Source organism: Bufo bufo, chromosome 2 (assembly GCF_905171765.1).
Source record: "Bufo bufo chromosome 2, aBufBuf1.1, whole genome shotgun sequence".
NCBI lineage: Eukaryota > Metazoa > Chordata > Amphibia > Anura > Bufonidae > Bufo > Bufo bufo.
Genome location: NC_053390.1, coordinates 706,928,221 through 706,949,507, shown reverse-complemented (window position 1 = coordinate 706,949,507; position 21,287 = coordinate 706,928,221). Strand labels below are relative to the sequence as shown.

The 21,287-nt window shown below is 45.4% G+C and overlaps 1 protein-coding gene and 1 long non-coding RNA gene across 8 annotated transcripts in view; both read left to right on the top strand.

Moving 5' to 3' along the window:
• Window positions 1-5,180: 5,180 nt before the first annotated feature.
• The window catches only part of LOC120990160, a 954,651-nt gene continuing 938,544 nt past the window's right edge, over window positions 5,181-21,287 (top strand). The window contains exon 1 of the long non-coding RNA XR_005776378.1: window positions 5,181-5,221. This is a non-coding gene — a long non-coding RNA (uncharacterized LOC120990160). The remainder of the gene's footprint in view (window positions 5,222-21,287) is intronic.
• Window positions 12,115-21,287, top strand: part of SORBS2 (sorbin and SH3 domain containing 2) — a 247,820-nt gene continuing 238,647 nt past the window's right edge. For all 7 annotated transcript variants that reach the window (XM_040418738.1, XM_040418736.1, XM_040418737.1 and 4 more), the window contains exon 1: window positions 12,115-12,393. The gene's annotated coding sequence lies outside the window, so the exon portion shown is untranslated. The remainder of the gene's footprint in view (window positions 12,394-21,287) is intronic.

The window sequence follows — 21,287 nt, the reverse complement described above, 5'->3', positions numbered from 1 at the left end:
CCACACAGGTTGATGCCTGCTTCCTCCTGCCATATGCTGCCCGGAGAGTGTCCACTTTCTCGGCCTCTTAAGTTGCCCGCCCGTGCACGCTAATCTTCCCTAGCCATTTGCTGGCTACCCTGGGTTATTTATGGCACTGTCCCATATGAGAAAGTTCCTGAGCAATAAGTTCTAGTACACTAGTTTCCTGCAAAGGTATTGTTTCATCTACCAAACTTTGACAAACTTTTGGATTTGATCTTCATTGCCTAACCTTACCACTGCCTTATCTCTATTCTGACCCTGAGCTGCCCAGCCTGAACTCAGACTGCTGATCAGATTGCACTTACTGTACATGTCCTGCCCTCAGTCTGTCCCTGACTTCAGTTTTGCCTTATCTCTTGGTGCTCCACACTGGTGCCTCTTGATCCCCTTGGGTCAACAGTCACTTGAACAAAGATTACTCCAAGAGATAGTGGCCTGGTAGATCCCCTGCTGTGGAGTTCAGATCCCTGTAGAGGGGTGAAGACCAGGGGGACCACTTAGATAACACCCTTAGGAGTAGCCCTAAGTCAAATTAGTTCAAGGGACACAATTGATCCCCCATCTGCTTAGTTTCACTAGGAAATATAGGTCATTCAGGCTTTTCTTTGTCAAATTATAAAACATCTGCCATTTATTCTGTGTATGGGATATACGTATGAATGGCAACCAATTTGATGAAAAATAGAGCTTCCATAGCTTTTCTAGTAGCTTTGCTAAGTAAAGCTATTTTGACAGGTAGTGTTGAGCGACCAAAGTGGACTTTGATCCGAATTTCAGGAAAAATTTGATTCGCCGCAAAGCCGAATTTTCTTTTGTGATAACGCATCAATTTTTCCTGAAATGGTGGTAAAAAAACCAAAACATTGCCTCATCCATCTGCTGGCAAAGAAGCCGCCACAACTATCTTGATTGAAGATCCCACGTGAAATCTCATGCAGAGTGTCTTTTTTTTTAACCCTGATTAACCCCTGAAAGCCTTCACTATTATTCTCAGATGCTGCAATCACTAATGAACGCGGCATCTGATGGGTTCATTGATGGGGGCAGCGTGGTTACCGTTCCCTGTCATTGCGCCCGCTACTTACAAAGAAATGCGCTTTGTGAAATTTGGTGAAGCAGCAAGAAATGTATGTATAATTTAGCAGATTTCTTCTTCAGAACTCTAGCAAAGCTGGGACTACAACTCGTCGTCCAGCAGTCCAAGAAACAGTAATAGCTATAAAGCACATGAGTAGGGAAAGCACCAAAGTAGTCTCAAGAACGTGGATTAACACTAGGAAGGACATTTATCATCCCCTCTGAGCCCGAAAAGTGACACCAAAAAGTCGTAAACATTGGTGCACGTTGCTGTTGTGCAAAATTTTGCGGACGTTTTATTCACCATTTGCTACTTCTCAGGCAGTCCATCATGTGTATTAGTATCTATGCCAGGAAAGGGCCCTAGATTATGGTAAAGATCTACACCAGCTTGCTTGCTGGTTTAGATCCCTGCTTTGTCACACAGACCTGCAAAGATGCAACACAAATCTTAAGAAGCATGCACCTCTTAATAACTGCAGTGCATCTAAAGCAAGCAAGGGAGAGATTAAGACCGTCTTCCAACGAGTGAGATGTGCTGCAGGAGACTTGGTCAATCGTCTTTATTGGCTACCAATGGCAGAATCATTCTGCTGCCATCAAGTGTCCTGCATAAATTAAAGGAAAGCAATATAATTTCAATGCATGCAAATGCCTACATACCCTATCAGATTACATGAGGGAACATAAGGCTGTCTTCATGTCACAAAATAGCCAGTGGTTTCTGGTGACAGAAGTAAGATGCCATTAGCTTCCAGTTACAAAAAGTCTAAAATAGTTGATAAGCTGAATGGTTAAATCTGAACTGGGAACTAGACAGCGTGGTGTCATGAGTAATAAGAGCCAAGTTGTTTTGACGTGTACGTAACACTGGGATCCTGAACACAAAGCTACAATCGCTGAACAAAAACAAAACAAAATGGCCCACAGCCAGTTCTTACAAAGACTTCCTCAAGAATGTCAAGTATGAAATCTTCCAAGTAATGATCGTCTACAATTAACCGGGAATGTTAAACAATTCTTTACCACGGGAGGACTAAATATGCCTTCAAACACAAGAAATTCCCACTGGATACAAGGCCAAAGATTCGGTAGCGGGATCCATCTGATATTTTTCGCTTTATTATGCAGAGATATCGCACTCCTTGGGTTGTCATAGCAGCAGAAATATTTTTATATATTTGCATCCTCCCAAGTAAACCTTCGGTTTCTGAATAGAAGGCATGCAAAAAGATAAACCACAACCTCTTCAAATATGAAAGCGGAACATTAAGTGGCCTAAAATGGTTACATTCCTAATTATGCTTTATTATATGTTGTGCTGCTGCAAAGATCAGGCTTCCTGTGTAATGTCTGAATGCAGGGTGGTTTAGATCCCTACATGGATTATGACATTTTTTATTCTGTGCTGGGGGATGTTCTATCAGTATATTTTATAGCCCATTATAAATGTGTTAATAAAATATTTTATAGCCCATTCCCTCCACCCAGTGGCTGTCCACTGGTCTATTCATATTGATAAGTGATTAATAAATGTCCTATTGAGGTTATTTTTCCTGTAGTGCTGCAATATGCCCCATATCACTGATCATAGCTGAATTATAGCTATACCAACAGATTTAGGCTACTTTCACATCAGCGTTTTTGCTTGATTCGTCATGGATTCCATTATGATGATACAACCAGCTGTCTCCGTTATGAACAGATCCGGTTGTATTATCTCTAAAATAGCCATGACGGATCCGTCACTAAAACCATTGTAAGTCAATGGTGGACAGATCCGTTTTCTTGTGTCCGAGAAAACTGATTTGGCACCATTTACTTACATTGTGTGTTATGACTGATCCGTCTTGCTCCACATCCCCGGACGCACTCAAAAACGCTGCTTGCAGCGTCTTTCTGTCTGCGATAGGGGCGCAACCAAACGGAACGGAATGCATTCTGGTGCACTCCATTTCTTTCAGTTAAGTTTTGTCCCCATTGACAATGAATGGGGACAAAACGGAAGCGTTTTCCTCTGCTATTGAGATCCTATGACGGATCTCAATAGTGGAAAGGCAAAGCGCAGAGGTGAAAGTAGCCTAACGCAACAGCCGATATCTAAGGTCACAGGAAGAAATTTGTTGTCATACAATACCAACTATATAACTAAGTTTTGCAACTTTGATGCCATGTGAATTCCTTTTTTTTCTTTCTTGAGCCTCTCGTACAGAAATGTAAATGTGCCACGTCCATTACCTGTACTATGTAAAGCACCTGCTATTCCTGTAACAGAAGGCAACCAGTCCCACAATGGGTCAGCCCACCATTTGTTTCAATTATATCCAACATACAGTATCAAATACTGTAACTTGTGTCACATTGTCACCACCACATCGCAGCACATCAAAAGTTGTCCATTGTGTAACTTAGAACTACAGAGGTCTTGAAACACAACATTCATTGGTCTAAATGTGAGAGCGTGGATGCATGGACTTTGTGTGAAGTTACAGGATGCCAATGTCAATGCTGTTTTCATTCAAATCAACACCAATGCCACTTTTTGAAACCAGTTTAACAAGACCCCTAAAAACACAGATTTTTGTTGAAGTATGAAACTATCCTGTTGTAAGAAAGGCAGCCATCTGCAACTTTTGGCAAGCATTGCGTCACTTCAGATGCCAGATGCTACATTGCAGCAAAAGTGTGTAAGTTGGCATTTTCTGGGATACACCATGAGCCAACTTCACACTTGCCATTTTGCTACGGTTGTCAAGTAAAAATCTCACCTCATTTTAGGTTTTATAAAACTGTTGATTTTCAGTGCACAATGTGATGACATTGGACGCCTAGCTATTTAGTAATAAATATATAGCTATCATCATGTAAGTGTTATTAGTTTCCTCTTGCATACTAAAGAAACTTCACTTCCTATGTAATGTCCCTGGAATGTATGAGCTATAGAAATAAGACTGGTGTGAATGAATAGGCCATGTACAGATTATAATAGTGTCACATAAATAAACATTATGGGGAGATTTATAAAGGCCCTTGGTTTGTACGCCGGTCTTAATCTGTTTTGGGTTGTCATGAGATGCACCACATTTATAAAAAGGCACACACTTAATTGTGGCACATCTTTGACCACCCGTGCACCAGAATTAAAATCTATGACAGCCAGGAACTGGCATAGATTTCAGGTATAATTTATGGTAGCTCTCTGCTGTAAAATATAATAAATGTGGCCCCCACTAACCATCCACTTCCTGCCCCTACCACCCACTTTTTATTAAAAGTTGCAATTATCACACTGTTGTACAACGTACAAAATAGTACATAGAACAGCATATCAATAAAAGAACTATAGAATATGCCCCTCTCATCTTAAAACTAGATAGGGGGCTAGAGAACGGGAAGGAAAGAAGATGATAAAAAAATGGAAAAAGAAAAGAAGGGCTCAGGAGGACCCGTTGTAGAAACGGGTGAATTGTAATAACCCCATGTCAATATGGTAGTTAGCTCTTCAATAAGGGTTACAGATTATTTAAAGGGTGTCTGACAATAACTCCAATGCTACAATGAGACTAGGACACCATGTTAATTGCTCAATAGGGTGATCAGCGGCATTAACAGCACGTAAGCGCAATGCTCCTGGGATGCCTTTCAAAGTCGAGGTTAAATACCAAGAGGTGTACTAAAACAGTTTGACCACCTCCTCAATTTATTTTAGTGAGATGTGTGGGGAGAGATGTTCTTCGCTTCCTGAAAAACTTGGCAGCTGAACTTTCCTTATTTCTCTCCACTTCAGATTGATCAGATCTCAGCAGCATTTTTAGTTGTAAGATAACATTTGGCACGGAGGGAGTAGTACCCATTTAGCTACCAATAACACAGTATGAAGAAAACAAGGAAAGCTATGGGATCTCTTGAAACAAGAGAAGCTATGGCTCCATTGGGGTAGTGAAGGACCAATGAGTGTTTATGTAATCTAGCAAGTCCTTCCCGAAAATAAAGACCTTAGGACATGTCCATATCTTGTGCGAGAGGTCAGTGGCTGGGTCAGAGACAGGTAGCCCTATGCATCAATTTGAAAAAGGTCTCCAGTGGCGGAATGGCCATAGACCTTGCAGGGAAATTTCCTGTTGGGCCAATGTCTAGAGGGCCGGCCAGTGGAAGTTTTTGGGGATTCATTTTGTGCTGCTGGCAGTATTTTGTGATGCACTGCGGTATTGTTGGGATTGTATAAATGTGCCAAAATATGGTATTGCTGGCCCTGCCTTCCATTTGGATCCAACTACAAAATGGGGCCACTTTTACTATTTTTATTTAGGGCTACTTTAAGTTCCCAGTCTGCCCCTGAAGGTCTCCATCTAACATTTACCGATAACACAGGTGTGAACCTTTAAGCTGCCTTCCAGAATTTTCTCCCTTATTTCTGTGTCCAGAATTATGTGTCCCTATTTTGAAAAAAACCTGGAAACAGTAATATTCAAAAAGCTGGAGGACAAAGCCCTGAACAACCCCGAAAGGCAAACCAGGCATGGAATGGAAACCACTATTTCGTCAAAACTGATAGTGGAAGCTTCAATAGTTAAATTCTTCACCTTGTTCTTATAAAAGGAAAGGACTTGTAGAGTCTGCTAGCTGGTAAATATCTTTTAGCTCCTAGGAGTGTACCAACACAAGAAAAGGACAATCCAAAGGCCTTTGTAACGGTATGTTTTTCCATGCCACCACTATATCTGTCAAGAGGATCAAAAACGTACTATTGGCAGGAAGGTTGGCTGGTCTAGAATGTAAGCTAGCTGCCAAGCTTCAGGGCCACTAGAATTAATTCAATGTCCCTGTTGGAGAAGTGATCAGTCCAATGAAACCAATCTATTATATGTTTCATGAGGTAGGTTAGATTATATCCCCATGTATTATGAAACTTCACCTCCCATCTGGCTTCCAGAGAATTTGTTTTTGTAAATAAATGCTGGGGCTTTTCCGAAACCAAATAAAATTGAGGAAAGCAGAATTGAGATTGGCGACATCTACGTTTTTTTATCAGAAGAGGGATGGTCTAGAAGGGGTATAGCTCATCATTTTGAGTCCCCAAAAAATCTAGAGGGAGAGGTTGCCATCTTCTCAGCTCCACCAAAATGTGCTCTATAAGGTGCAAATAATTCAAGGTGTATAATGAATTGGGCACCCTTCCCATTTTCACCCCCAGATATGATATATAAGTTTTGACCAAATTGGGTGCAAAAACCCAGATCCTGCCAGAATCTAGTAGGGTTTCTCTTCTGTAATTCATTAATTCTGTTTTTGGTGAGTTTATGTTATTTCCCGAAAAAGATCCAAAAGTCTCAATCAGAACTAATAGAGGGTGCATATGAATCTGCGGCTGTGACATGAAAACCAAGATGTCAACTGCATAAAGAGACACTTTGACCTCCTTTGGCCTAGTATCTTCCAAACATCTACATAGGTAAGGGCTCTAACACAAAATAAATAAAAGTGGGGATAGGGGATACTCCTGCCTGGTACCTTTTTGAAGGAGGGAGACAGAAAAACAGAAGAATGTATTCTAGCAGTCAGATTCATGTAAAGACCATTTAAGAATGTCTAGGATGGCCAGTTAGGATGGCCTACCTGACATTATCAAAAACCTATTTGGCATCCAAAGCTAATAGTATAGGAGCAGTGGTGGACCGAATCTAACTCCACCACCTTCCTAATATTTGCCACTGTAGGTAGTTGTGTACTCACTGATATTCAGCTCTTTGCCTTGCTTCAGTCTCAGTAGAGGTAGTTCAAGTCTTTATCTTCTACACACAAGTGATGTAACAGATATCCTATCTGTCCCTAAAATAACGGTGAGGCTGCCAGAAGCTAATAAATCCTTCACCTTGATACAAAGGCGCCTAGACCCTAGAATAATGACTATTGTCCTTTCTTTTGTCTTTTCCACAATCAACTTGTCAAAAATCCACTTGGCACTCCGGAAGAGTGAATGGTAGAATACAGACTTCACCTCTGCCTATTTTCCTGGCTTGACACTAACATATAAATTGGCTCCTCTGGGCTGTGGAGCCCAAGAGAGAGCTGAGAGCAGAGGGGTCATCTCCTTCCCCCTTGCTCCTCACTCCATCTCCTTCTTTCTCCAAAACCTAACTCCAATGTCCCTGACTAGGCCTAAACTGTGCTATAGATACTGTGGTGCTATCCCCATCTAGTGGTGGAATGTGTGTAGTGCACCTGACAGCCTGGTAACAGGGATTTCACATCAGAATAAAATACAGCATGACAACATTTGACATAACAAGCTTATGCAGTGCCCACGTACACTAGTGGGACGCTGCAATTTTTGGTGGCTTCAGTCATGTCAAAGCGTAAAGCCTCCTTCTGTTCAGAGCTCAATGGTAAGTGTAATTGAGGATAAGAAATGCGAGCCCTTAGTCATGTCTATGGTATGATCCTGATACAAGATGGCATATTATTCCCTCCAAGATGGAATTTATGGTTTTGGGATTCGACTGAAGATTGCCCTTTCCATCTCTCAAGAAAGATATTAGAGTCGGAGAAAAACATCATTTAGCTAAGCTCACTAACAAACATCCTGATTTGTTGCCAAAATGAAAAATGTCTATCTGAAAGACATTTTCTATCCAACCACCACTCAAAGTCACTTCTGTTCTTTATCCAAGTTTCTTTGTTTCGTGGTGAGGCACCTTGTAAAAATTAGGTACAAGCACTTCTCAGTTTTGCACTTGCTTCTTGATAATGTCAAGACACCATCTTACGTAAATTGCTAATGTATGCCATCAGTCTACCCAAAACAGCTTTAGTGGTCTCCCATTAAAGAGATACATCCATCTCATGAGGGACATTATTCCCTTGAAATTCTGTCCACCACCCTTGAATTATCTCCATGAAATTATCATACTTGGAGATGGAGGTAGTTTTCAGCACTGCAGGATAAAGCAGCTGGAATCGAGCTTTCTTGCGAAACAGAGAAGAGATGATAAATGCCTTGTGGCGCCTCACGATTTTTGAGGAGTAGTCTTCAAAGAGCAGGATGTCATGTTCCCTGGTAGTGGAAACCATTGTCTTCTGATGGCTCATAATATGGCCACCTTATTGTTGAAGTCCAATGAGTGCATACTTGGATGTCTTTTCTGATCCTGAGTCATATCACAATCTCGTGCAGTTGTAAGGGGTCGGGCCGACTCTATGAGCGCTTTCTACTCAGCAAAAGAAGCCCAGCCCCAAGGTCTCCGGTAACTCTTTTTCGCAAAAGTCAAGTAGCTCAGAGGAGCAAATAGATTCAGGCAGCCCCACTAGCTGAAAAATATTACGGCATGACCTGTTTTCAGGGTTCTTTATCTTATTATGAAGTTGCTCTTTGACTTGCTGATGGGCTGACAGTTGTTCCAAGGCAGCAACCTGTAAAGTCTGCAACTTCAGCTCCCCCTTTTTGTTGGTAGCATGGATTATCTCCACCTTCATGCTGTTTATGGTGAGGACTGTATGGTTAGCTCAAGTGAATAGGAGGGAGCCATGCCATTAAAGGGAATATGACGCCGGAGCTGTAATTACACCTACTTGTCGCTGCAATGTTGACGGCGAGCAGGTAAACAGTAAGGCTACATGCACACGATCAGGATTCATGTGCGGAGAATCCGCACTGAAATCCGCAGGTGTTCGCAGGCAAATCCGTGCGGTCAATCCGCATTAATTGGTGCGGATTTGCATACGGATTTGCGTGCGGATTTGGTGCGGATTCGGTGCGGATTTTCCGCATGCGGATTTCACTAAGTGAATGAAGAAAATCCGGTCAGGAAAAAAAAAATTAATTGACATGTCGCGGATTTTAAAATCCGCACCGCAGGTCAAAATCCGCGCGGAAAAAATCCGCATCGTGTGCATTGAGAATTTCAAATTCTCATAGAGTACAATGGACATGACCTACGGTGCGGATTTTCCGCACGCAAATCCGCGCGGAAAATCCGCACGCAATCCTGATCGTGTGCAGGGGGCCTAAGGAGTACGAGTGCTGCATTCTCTTCATACAGCTGATCGTCGATGGTGCCGGGAGTCAGACCCCCGGCAATCTGATATTGATGAATTGCTGTGGATCGGTCATCATTATAGGATGAGCAGACGACCCTTTTAATCTTTTCACCAGTTTTATGACATTGCTCACATGGTTTCTTGTAATATGACGCATGCTATGCTGCTTTTTCACGTTGAAGTGCCACTTGTGCCCTGCATCTCTCATTTATGACAGCAGTTGCCTGTAGCAACAAATCAGAGCACAGTTCTCATTTTCTAGGGCTGTGATAATGAAATCTGATTATTTCTATGGGAAAATGCTACAGTTTTCCCCCTAGCTTTTATCATACATGACACCAGTGATAGGTAAAATGCCGTTCACTCAGTCACACAGTATGGCTGGCATGTTGTAGTGTTATATGTATAGTGCCCTTCACTCTGGTATTACCTCTCCCTGATACATAGTAAGCCATGATAGATACAACACCCTTCTATCTGGTAGAAGCTCTCCTTGTCACACATCAATGGCCCATTTTTAGCCCCTCCCATTATTAAAAGCCCCTCCTACATATAATAGGCCACTCCCAACACACACTGTACAGCTGACATTCTATAGTTGAGGCCTGTCTCTACACATCATATGGAGAGGGGGGGGCCTCCCTCCCCCAATCCTGCTTAAGGCCTGTGGTTCCCCCACCATCTGCCACCCGCCCGTGGCCTGCTGCCCCCCTTTGGCCATCCTCACCCAGCTCTGAATCCTCCTTCTGCAAATGGCAGGGGGAGGAGCCAGGGCATCTCCTCTCCTACATAGCGCCACATACATCTTACATCCAGTGATGTCACCTTTGTTGTAGACATTCTCTTTCCTCATCTTCTCCATTCAGACCAGACCGCCATGATGATTTTTCTGCCATCTCCCGTCTCTGCAGAGATTGACAGACATTAGTTTCCCACATTTCCATTATCTTCACATCTTCTGAACACCCTTTCCTGCCACCCCCAATACTATACTGCAGAAACAGTCCCCCTGGAAATACTACTACCACACAGATAGTGCCCCCAATACTGTGCCCGCTGTGCCCCCAATACTATACTGCAGAAACAGTCCCCCTGGAAATGCTACTACCACACAGATAGTGCCACCTTCAACAATTATTGGCACACAGTGCTCTAAAAAATAACTGCGCCCAGACACTAATAGTATAAAGATAATGTCCCCCAAAAATTATTGTGCTAAGCTGATACTGTGGCAGGGTGCCCTCCAAAGTAACAGTCCTCCCCAAAATCCCACCAATAGAAATAATTCTCTGCCAGAGCACACTTAGTAGTAATAATGCCCCTATAGTGCCCATACTAGTAATCATGTTCCTCATAGCCCCCCAGTAGTAGTAAAGCTAATACCCCCTAGTAGTAATAATTCTCCCTATAATATGACAGTACATGAAATACCCCTGCTTAGTGCCCGCAGTTGAGCTAATGTCCCCATAATGTATGCCAGTATAAAATACCCCTATATAGTTCCCCAGTAAATGCCCTCATAGTGCTCCTCTCCCCCTTCCCCATAGTGTCCCCCATAATATGCCAGTAAAAAAATGCCCCTTCTTAGTGCCCCCAGCAGATGCTCCTATAGTGCTCCTCTCCCCATAATGTGCCAGTAAAAAATGCCCCTTCTTAGTGCTACCAGATGCCCCAATAGTGCTCCACTCCCCCATACCTCTCCCTCCCCTGCCCTGCTGCAGCACAGCCATCTGTATCGCTGTCCTGAGGACGGTGATACAGATGAATATGGAGATGAGCGCTTCCACAATGGAAGCGCACATCTCCTACTGCCCCCCCCTCCCCCACTGCCGCCGGCAACTAGAACCATGGCCGCGCCGCCTGTGGTGATCAGCGGTGCGGCCCTGAGGAATTTTAAAAAATAATATTATTTGTTAAAGACGGCCCAGCGGCTGTTTTTTAACATGCTTTTGGGCCTCCCTGCCCCACTTCCCAGCCCTCCCCTAAATGTGTAAGGCTAGCATGTTGTGGTGTGATAGGTACAGTGTAAAACTGGCATGTTGTGGTGTGATAGATACAGTATAAGACTGGCATGTTGTGGTGTGATAGGTACAGTATAAGACTGGCATGCTGTGGTGTGATAGGTACAGTGTAAGACTAGCATGTTGTGGTGTGATAGGTATAGTATAAGACTGGCATGCTGTGGTGTGATAGGTATAGTGTAAGACTGGCATGTTGTGGTGTGATAGGTACAGTGTAAGACTGGCATGTTGTGGTGTGATAGGTACAGTATAAGACTGGCATGCTGTGGTGTGATAGGTACAGTGTAAGACTGGCATGTTGTGGTGTGATAGGTACAGTGTAAGACTGGCATGCTGTGGTGTGATAGGTATAGTATAAGGCTGGCATGTTGTGGTGTGATAGGTACAGTATAAGACTGGCATGCTGTGGTGTGATAGGTACAGTGTAAGACTGGCATGTTGTGGTGTGATAGGTACAGTATAAGACTGGCATGTTGTGGTGTGATAGATACAGTATAAGACTGGCATGTTGTGGTGTGATAGGTACAGTGTAAGGCTGGCATGTTGTGGTGTGATAGGTACAGTGTAAGGCTGGCATGTTGTGGTGTGATAGGTATAGTATAAGACTGGCATGCTGTGGTGTGAGAGGTACAGTGTAAGGCTGGCATGTTGTGGTGTGATAGGTACAGTGTAAGGCTGGCATGTTGTGGTGTGATAGGTAGGTAGAAGACCCTGGAGAGAAGGGAGGTCTCTCTCTGTGCACACTGCATTCACTGCGGTCTGAGGAGGCTGCAAATAGCTCCGTGCTCCGCCAGCAGCAGCAGCTCAGCCTCCGCTCCGGACTATCTGCTCTCCACTCCTGCCTCCACACTTGCTGCCAGTGTAAACAGCGCTGCACAGCCTGGCACTGTACCTGAGCGGCACTGAGCACAGCAACGGCGGCTCCTGAGAACGACACTGGCACCTGGGAGCCCGAACAGTACCTAGGCTGAGAGCCACCCGGCACCTGGGGGCCCGTACAGTGCCTAGTAACAGTACCGGGGCTCCAGAAGAGGGTGCGTCACCAGCACCTGAGAGCGACACTGGGACCTGGCAACACAGGAGCTGGGAACACTGGGAAACTTTAGCAATACCAGTGCCTAAGCTCCAGAGATGTGAGCAGCACCAGTACCTGCCAACTCCTCTCAGCTGCACAGAACAACATTGGACCTGAGGGCAAACCTAGCAGCTGACAACCATACTGACACCTGAGCAGGTAATACCAGTAGCTGGCAGCAGTGCCAGTCCCTGAGCTGGTTCTGTACCTCACATTGTCTTAATGTTTGTTGTGACTGGTTATAGGGTGACAGTGCCATTTATCAGTGTGACCTGTCATCGGTATTTCACACATAGGAGACAGCTGTATTGTGACAGCGGTGACCTCGGCCTCATTGTGGGCTGAATGTTATTAATTGTGATGCCACCTGTAGCATTGGGGTCCACTTGTTTACATGCATAACCCTGCACCTCATTCATTACTATCCTGCATTAGAGCTATGTATATTCTCCTGAGTACCTTATATTCCTAGCAGTAGATGTTTGTGCTACTTATGATTAATAGGATTTGTGAATTTGAAGTCACCCACTACAATAATATTAATCTCTCACAGCAGGTTCTATATAAAAAAGCTCACGCATCCCAAAAACAAATAAAGTTTTTTCGCATGTTATAAGCGTTTCATCTAAAAAGTATAATACAAATCACAAATGTTATCTATCCCCTATGATGCCCCCCCCCCCCCCCCCCCCATGCCCGGGCACCTCTTATAGGTTATAGTTACCTCGCTCCCCGGTACCCACGTCGCTCTTGATCTCCACATGGCCACCACTGCATCACCCGCGATGCTAGGGAGGCTCATCCCTGCCGTGGCCTGCTATTGGCTACTCCTCCCGTCGCCGGATGTTTTGATCCACGCAACAGGAAGATGCAGCGACGGCCGTGCGGGCATCAGAAGCGAAGTGGGGTAAGTATAACCTATATGAGGGGCCTGGGCATTGGGGGGGGGGGGGGCATTATAGGGTTGCATAACCCTTTTAATATTTATTTGAAATCTAGCAAGAACAGATGTTATCAGTGGCGTACATAGAGAAGTAAGGGCCCCATAGCAAGGATCAAACCAGGCCCCCCACACAGGACAGAAGGGTTTCTGCCTAAACCCTTTTCAAAGACCCTCGGGCCATTTTGCCACTGCCTCATTTGCTAAAAGTTGTTCCTTTACAGCAGGGGGTACTCAAGTACTTTTTGTAAGGCTCCCTGCACACGAACGTGTGCTTCCCGTTGCCGTATCCCGTTGCCGTATTGCGGACCGCATTTGCAGATCCGCAATACACGGGTGACGTTCCGTGGGCATTCCGCATTACGGATGCGGACCCATTCACTTGATCGCGCGGCCGTTATCTTCTTGCAGGACCTGCGCTGCAGGCCCCTTTCACAGCAGGGTGATCCCTTGGTGCCCCACAGAGTATGAATACCCTAAGTGCCCCGTCATAGTAGTAATGCCCTCTCTTTGCCCCTTTTACAGTAATAATGCTCTATCTGTGCCCCTTTACAGTTGTAATGCCCTCTTTGTGCCCCCTTCATAGTAATAATCCCCTTTGTGCCTCCTTCACAGTAATAATGCCCCTTAATAGTAGTAATACCCATTGTACCCCCTTCATAGTAATAATGCCCATTGTGCCCCTTCACAGTAATAATGCCCATTGTGTCCCTTCACAGTAATAATGCCCTCTGTGCCCCCTCCATAGTAGAAATCCCCCTTGTGCCCCCTTAATAGTAGTAATGCCCTCTGTGCTAGTAATGCCCACTGTGCCCTCTTCACAGTAGTAATGCCCACTGTGCCCTCTTCACAGTAATGATGCCCATTGTGCCCCTTCACAGTAATAATGCCCATTGTGCCCCATTCACAGTAATAATGCCCATTGTGTCCCTTCACAGTAATAATGCCCTCTGTGCCCCCTCCATAGTAGAAATCCCCATTGTGCCCCCTTAATAGTAGTAATGCCCGCGGCGCTAGTAATGCCCATTGTACCCCCTTCAAAGTAATAATGCCCATTGTGCCCCCTTAATAGTAATAATGCCCATTGTGCCCCCTTAATTGTAGTAATGACAACTGTTCTCTCTTCACAGTAATGATGCCTATTGTGCCCCTTTACAGTAATGATGCCCTCTGTGCCCCCTCCATAGTAGAAATCCCCATTGTGCCCCCTTAATAGTAGTAATGCCTGCTGTGCTAGTAATGCCCATTGTGCCCCTTTACAGTAATATTGCCCTCTGTGCCCCCTTCATAGTAGTAATGACCTCTGTGCACTGTGCCCCCTTTAGAGTAGTAATGTCCTCTGTGCACTCCCCCCCCTCCATAGTAGAAATTCCCATTGTGCCCCCTTCACATTAGCAATGCCCATTGTGTACCCTCCATAGTAGAAATGCCCATTGTGCCCCCTCCATAGTAGAAATGCCCATTGTGCCCCCTCCAGAGTAGAAATGCCCATTGTTCCCCCTTCACATTAGCAATGCCCATTGTGCCCCCTCCAGAGTAGAAATGCCCATTGTGCCCCCTCCAGAGTAGAAATGCCCATTGTTCCCCCCAGAGTAGAAATGCCCATTGTGCCCCCTTCACATTCGCAATGCCTATTGTGCCCCCTCCAGAGTAGAAATGCCCATTGTGCCCCCTCCAGAGTAGAAATGCCCATTGTGCCCTCTTCACATTAGAAATGCCCATTGTGCCCCCTCCAGAGTAGAAATGCCTATTTTGCTCCCTCTGTGTTAAAAAACAAAACAAAAAAACACAGTACCTACTCACCTTGTCCCGTTCCTGAAGCTCACAGCCCTCTCCCCCCTTCAGACACAGGTCGCTCTGAAGCACTGTGTGGGCGGAGCTTATGCAGATTTTCAGACTGCAGGCTCCACCCACACAAGTCGGCCACGCGATCTGTGCCTGCAGGCTGAAGGAGGGGAGGAGCGCGGCGAGCAGAGCGGTGAGGGACAGGATCGCAGCTCCCTGCGCTCCAGCAATGAGCGCTACCATCTGTATTGATGGAAGCGCTCATTGCTTCTGGACTGTGGCAACCCCTGAGATCTGGCACCCGGGTGCATGCAGGGGTCCGGACAGCTGGCAACCACGGTCTGGATTCAGACCACGGTCCGCCAGTTGAGTACCCCTGCTTTAGAGGGTAGAGTCCTGACCAAATTTTGACCTCCAGTAGAAGAGATAATCCCAACTAAGACTGGGCCCCCTCTTGCCCTGGGCCCCATAGTAGTCGCATGGCCTGCCACTATGGTAGTTACGCCCCAGGATGTGATACCTAAAGGTAAAAATTACACTCCCTGCCCACCATCCTGCTAGGTGGTCCCGTTCACCGCTCGTTCTGGTTCCCAGCCTGTAAACTTCCAGACGGAGTCATGTACACTGCTGCGGCCATTCACTAGACTCAGTGGTGACGTGTCCCCATTCGGCACATCACTTATGAATCATGTGCCGTTTGAGGACATTTCACCTCGGCGGCTAGTGAATGGTCGCAAGGTCTTCATGACCCCTTCCGAAAGTTTACAGCCCGGGGACCAGAACGAGCGGTGAACAGGACCATGGAGTAGGGTTGTTGCGGGTATCGAAATTTCGATACCCAATCGATACTTTTGTCCCGGTATCGATACAATACCGGGATTTCCGTTTTTTCGATACTGGGCTGCGCTTCTGCGCAGTCTAGTATCTCTGAACATGAGCGCGCTGCTATCGGCGCGCTCATGTTCTCTCTCAGCAGCACGGGGAGAAGGAAGCTGTCCTCCCTCCCCCTGTGCTGCTGCCGCTGCCACCAATGAGAAGAGAGGGGCGGAGGAGGGGCGGCAATGAGAAGAGAGGGGCGGAGGAGGGGCGGCAATGAGAAGAGAGGGGGTGGAGGAGGGGCGGCAATGAGAAGAGAGGGGCGGAGGAGGGGCGGGCGCACTGCGCCACCAATGATAGGATTACTATCGGAGCGATGGGAGGAGACATCAGCTTCACTAGTGGGCGTTCCTTTTCCCTGCGCTGCGATTGGACAGCGCTACAGCCAGGGAGAAGGAACGCCCACTAGTGAAGCTGATGTCTCCTCCCATCGCTCCGATAGTAATCAGCAGCATGTGGAGCAGGAGAGGAGACAGTAATGGGGCACTGCGGGCGAACGGAGCGGCGCCCAGGACTAAATGGTGAGTGCTGAGACATCGCTGGGCGCCGCTCTGTGTGGCCTGATAGTGAAAGTCTGGACTCATATACAGTAGTCAGTCTTTAACACATACAGGAGGCGGGTGCCGGCAGCAGAATCGCATTGCCGGCACCCTGCCCCTGACAGGGAGCTGCGATCAGCGGCAGTTAACTGCCGCTGATCTGCTAGTACCCGCCTCCTGTATAAAGGGGTAAAATCATTGGTGGTGCAGTGTGCCCCCCCCCCTCAATCCCCCCATCCCATTAAAATCATTGGTGGCACAGTGCGCCGGCCCCTCTCAACCCTCCAGTATTAAAATCATTGGTGGCAGTGGCCACAGGGACCTCTCCACTCCCCCTCATTGGTGGTGCAGTGGCAGCTTCTGATCGGAGCCCCAGCTGTGTAAGCCTGGGGCTCCGATCGGTTACCATGGCAGCCAGGACGCTACAGAAGCCCTGGTTGCCATGGTAACATCCCTGATGCTGTGTGCACAAAGCACAGAGCAGCAGGGACAGTGTGGAGTCCTATTCACCCTGATAGAGATCTATCAGGGTGAATAGGAAAAGGGATGAAAGATCCCAGGTTCTAGCCCCTAAGGGGGGAAATAGTTATTAAATAAAAAGTGAAAAAAAAACAAACACTAAAATATGAAGTATAAATCACCCCCCTTTTCCCAATTTCACATATAAAATATATAAATAAACATATTACATCGCCACGTCAGAAAAGTCCAAACTATTAAAATATAAAAAAAAAATCTAGGTGGTGAATGCCGGAACAGAAAAAATAAAATAAAAACTGCGCGATTCGCCATTTTTAAAAATGAGGAATGCACGTGGCTTTTTTTGTTTATTTTTTTCGCGTGGTATCGAATGGTATCGAGTATCGCAATACTTTTTCATGGTATCGAAACCGAATCAAAAATTTGGTATCGCAACAACTCTACCATGGAGCAGGAACGCTGCGATGGAGAGCAGGTTAGAATTTTTTTTTTTTCATGTACCACACCTGACCAGGTCAGATTCAAAATGGATCTTAAAGAGGACTTTTCACCACAAAGTGTAATGTAATCTAAAAAGCAGCAAGTCATAGAGCGGGAGGAGCTGAGCAGATTGATATATAGTTTTTTGGAAAAAAGATTCAGTAAAACCTGTAATTTTTACATTTATATCTCAGCTTTTTCCACCTCCTGTGAACAGCTATTGGTACAGGAGGTGTTACCAGTGATTCATAGCATTGTGTGTATAAGTGTATATACAGAGATAGCTGTCAGTCACTGATAACACCTCCCTCCTCTACAATGGGAATCGGCAGCAGTGAATATGTTTCCTCTGTGGACTTCTTACACTGTGTGCGCATGAGATGTATTTGACACAGTGGATTTTCCACCCACAATTCCAGAGTGGATAAGCAGAATCCATGGCGCTATTGTGAACAGAGCCTGGCGTCATGGTACTGGGTTCATGTGGCATTTGATGCATATATTATGAGCAAATCTGTGTACGCAGGGGTTTTAGTCTGGCCGATTCTTGGCATATTTGCCGGGTTGTGGCTGGATCTCCGCCGGTGCCCATTATAGTTATTGGGGCCTGATGGTATTCATGTAGTTTCCGGTAAGGCCGGACCCAGAGAAACCCAGCAGGCTGTTCGCTGGCAAAACAGTCTGCCGGATCTCACTTACACTAGTGTGAAACTAACCTAAAGGGTGTAATAAGGGTGTATCACGCCGGCCAATATTTTGGCAAATGATCGCTAACGAGCTTTTGTAGTAACGCTCTTTAGTGATCATCTGGCAGTCTAATACTGCCGCCAGTTGTCCTGCCGATCTGCTGCTGGCAAACAATGATTCAGTATAGGGAAGAGCAATGGCATAGCGATCAAATAGAACAAAAAAATTGACCCTGACATATGTAAAGGCACCTTAAATTGTTATTTACATTTAGTCTTTAGACTATTGTTTGCCTTATCTTGACATATGTCTTTTAATTCAGATAAAACTTAACTTTTATTATAGCTTTAACAACTTTTTCCTGACCATTAAACTAAACGTTAAAACTATCAGTTGTGTGGCCTATTTTTTATTATTGTGTCATCTTACTGGTTTAGTATCACAGTACTATTATAGCGTGGTAGGGGGCTAGCAGCCGCGCGCAGGCTCCAAGCCCCTCGCTGTAACTACCAGATATCACACTGCTTAGTTTGACACTTAGGCTTCTGTCCTAAAAATCAACCCTCAATCACTGCAGTGAGCAGAATAGTCTGAAGACTAAATGTAAATAACAATGGCATAGCGATCATTCCTCCCTATGCTGCGGAGGAGATCGCCGCATGTAATAGCAAGCAGACAGTTGACGGAAAGGAACTCTTCCTTCCTGGCAATCGCCGGCTCGCTAGCAGAGCGGGACCACTGCTATTACATGCAGCAATCTCCTCCTCAGTATAAGGAGGAGCGATCTCCATGCCATCGCTTGTCTCCATGCTGTATAGTGGTTTGCTGGCAGCAGATCATAATTAGACACCACGATTGGTCGCCTGCAAACAATGAGTTTTAAACCTGTCAAAAGATTTGGATTGTCTGATGAATGAGTGTTTGCTTGTTCATCAGGTAATTGGCGGCAGTATTAGGCCTCTTTCACACGGGCGAGTTTTCCACGTGAGGTGAACGCATTGCACCCGCACTGAATCCGGACCCATTCATTTCTATGGGGCTGTGCACATGAGCGGTGATTTTCACGCATCACTTGTGCGTTGCGTGAAAATCGCGGCATGCTCTATATTGTGCGTTTTTCACGAAACGCAGGCCCCATAGAAGTGAATGGGGCTGCGTGAAAATCGCAATCATCCGTAAGCAAGTGCGGATGCGGTGCGATTTTCACGCATGGTTGCTAAGGAGACGATCGGGATGGGGACCCGATCTTTTTTATTTTACCTTATAACATGGTTATAAGGGAAAATAATACCATTCTTAATACAGAATGCTAATTAAATTAGGGATGGAGGGGTTAAAAAATAATAAACAAATTTTACTCTCCCCATCCACTTGGTCGCGTAGCGGATCTCCTCTTCTTTCTTCAGGACCTGGGTAAAGGACCTTTGATGACATCACTGCGCTCATCACATGGCCCATCACCACAGTGATGGACCATGTGATGAGCGCAGTGACGTCATCAAAGGTCCTTTACCCAGGTCCTGAAGAAAGAAGAGGAGATCCGCTACGCGACCAAGTGGATGGGGTGAGTTAAATTTGTTTATTTTTTTTAACCCCTCACTGGACATTTTACTAAGCATTCTGTATTAAGAATGCTATTATTTTCCCTTATAACCATGTTATAAGGGAAAATAATAAAATCTACACAAAACCTAACCCAAACCCGAACTTCTGTGAAGAAGACCGGGTCCGGGTCTGGGTACCAAACATGCTGATTTTCCTCACGCGTGTGCAAAATGCATTAAAACACTTTGCACTCGCGCGGAAAAATCGTGCATTTTCCTGCGACGCACTCGCTACCTATCCGGCCCTCACACGCGACGCCAGTGTGAAAGAGGCCTTACACTGCCAGATCGCTAATGAGCGTTCATACGAATGTTCGTTAGCGTTTATCTGCTGAAAAATTGACAAGTGTAATACACCCTTAAGTCAGTTTTCTGTGAAATGTCTATTTTTTGTTTTTACTGGATAAAATACCAATGCATGCCACGCTATTCTGTCCATTAGCCATATATATGTATTTGCTCCAGAAAACTGAGGTGCCACCAGTTCCATTGAAACCTCTCCACTGACACTCCTCCTTGTCATAGCTGTGGGCATGTCAGACCTAGTGATCAATGAGGATCAGTCGGACCCCCTCAAGTCTAACATTTAGCACCTAGCCAGTTGGAATACCCCTTTAATGTAAGTGCTTGGATAGAAGTTTCATGTTTGGGTGGCCTTTTCCTCAAGGGGGTTTTCCCACTACAGTAAGTAATAACATATCCTTAGAATGAAGATGCTGCAGAGGGGGACCAAAACGTATAACATAGTCATAGTCAGTAGGATACGCCAGTAGTATTCTTATGGGTGTGGACACGGATTTGCCATGGTTGAGCTCAGGCTTGCCGCAGCACCAGCATGAATGCTTTTGTTTCCCACAACATAAGATTTCAGGGTTTGTAGAATTCATCATTTGCACATTTTCAAGAGGAGTCTTTCAGTTATGTCATAATGTAACCTAATGACCCTCATTCTATGCAGTATACTAATATCTAGTATCACTCACCACTTAAGTCATCCCAAATTATCATAGTTTGGAATCCCTTCTGAAGACAGGAGACGCCAAGCCTCATTTAGGAAGCCTTTCTTTTTTTCTAGGATTTTTCTTTACTGATGACCTATCCTCTGGAGGTGAGGGTCTGACATCCTAGACCCCCGCTGATCCGCTGTTTGAGAAGGCATCAGCGTTCTTGTGAGCGCTGCATCCTTCTCACAGCTTATCTAGCACAGCGCCGTACATTGTACAGAGCTACACCCAGGCTATGTGGGCAATGAACGTGACGTCACACGGCCTAGGAAAAGCTGTGAGAAGGCTGCTGGGTGTCGGACCCCCACCGATCGGATACTGATGACCTATCCAGATGATAGGTCATCAGTATTTAAGTCTCAGAAAGCACTAGTCTGCTGTTCTACAGAAAATATGTCCACTTTGGGTTTCCTCTGTAGTACAGTATGTCTCCACCTTGGGTTTCCTCTGTAGTACAGTATGTGTAATAGCGATCAGCTAGTGATGGCCTATCCTGAATGCAGGCCATTACTTAGTAAATGATGAACAACCCCTTTAAAGGATAACTCATTTTCATATATGTTGTTGCTGCTGTGGTGATAATCCGTGAGCACTAATTATTGTGTTCACATACCACTTGTTTAATAAGATTCTGTCCATAGCAACCGCTCCTCACAAG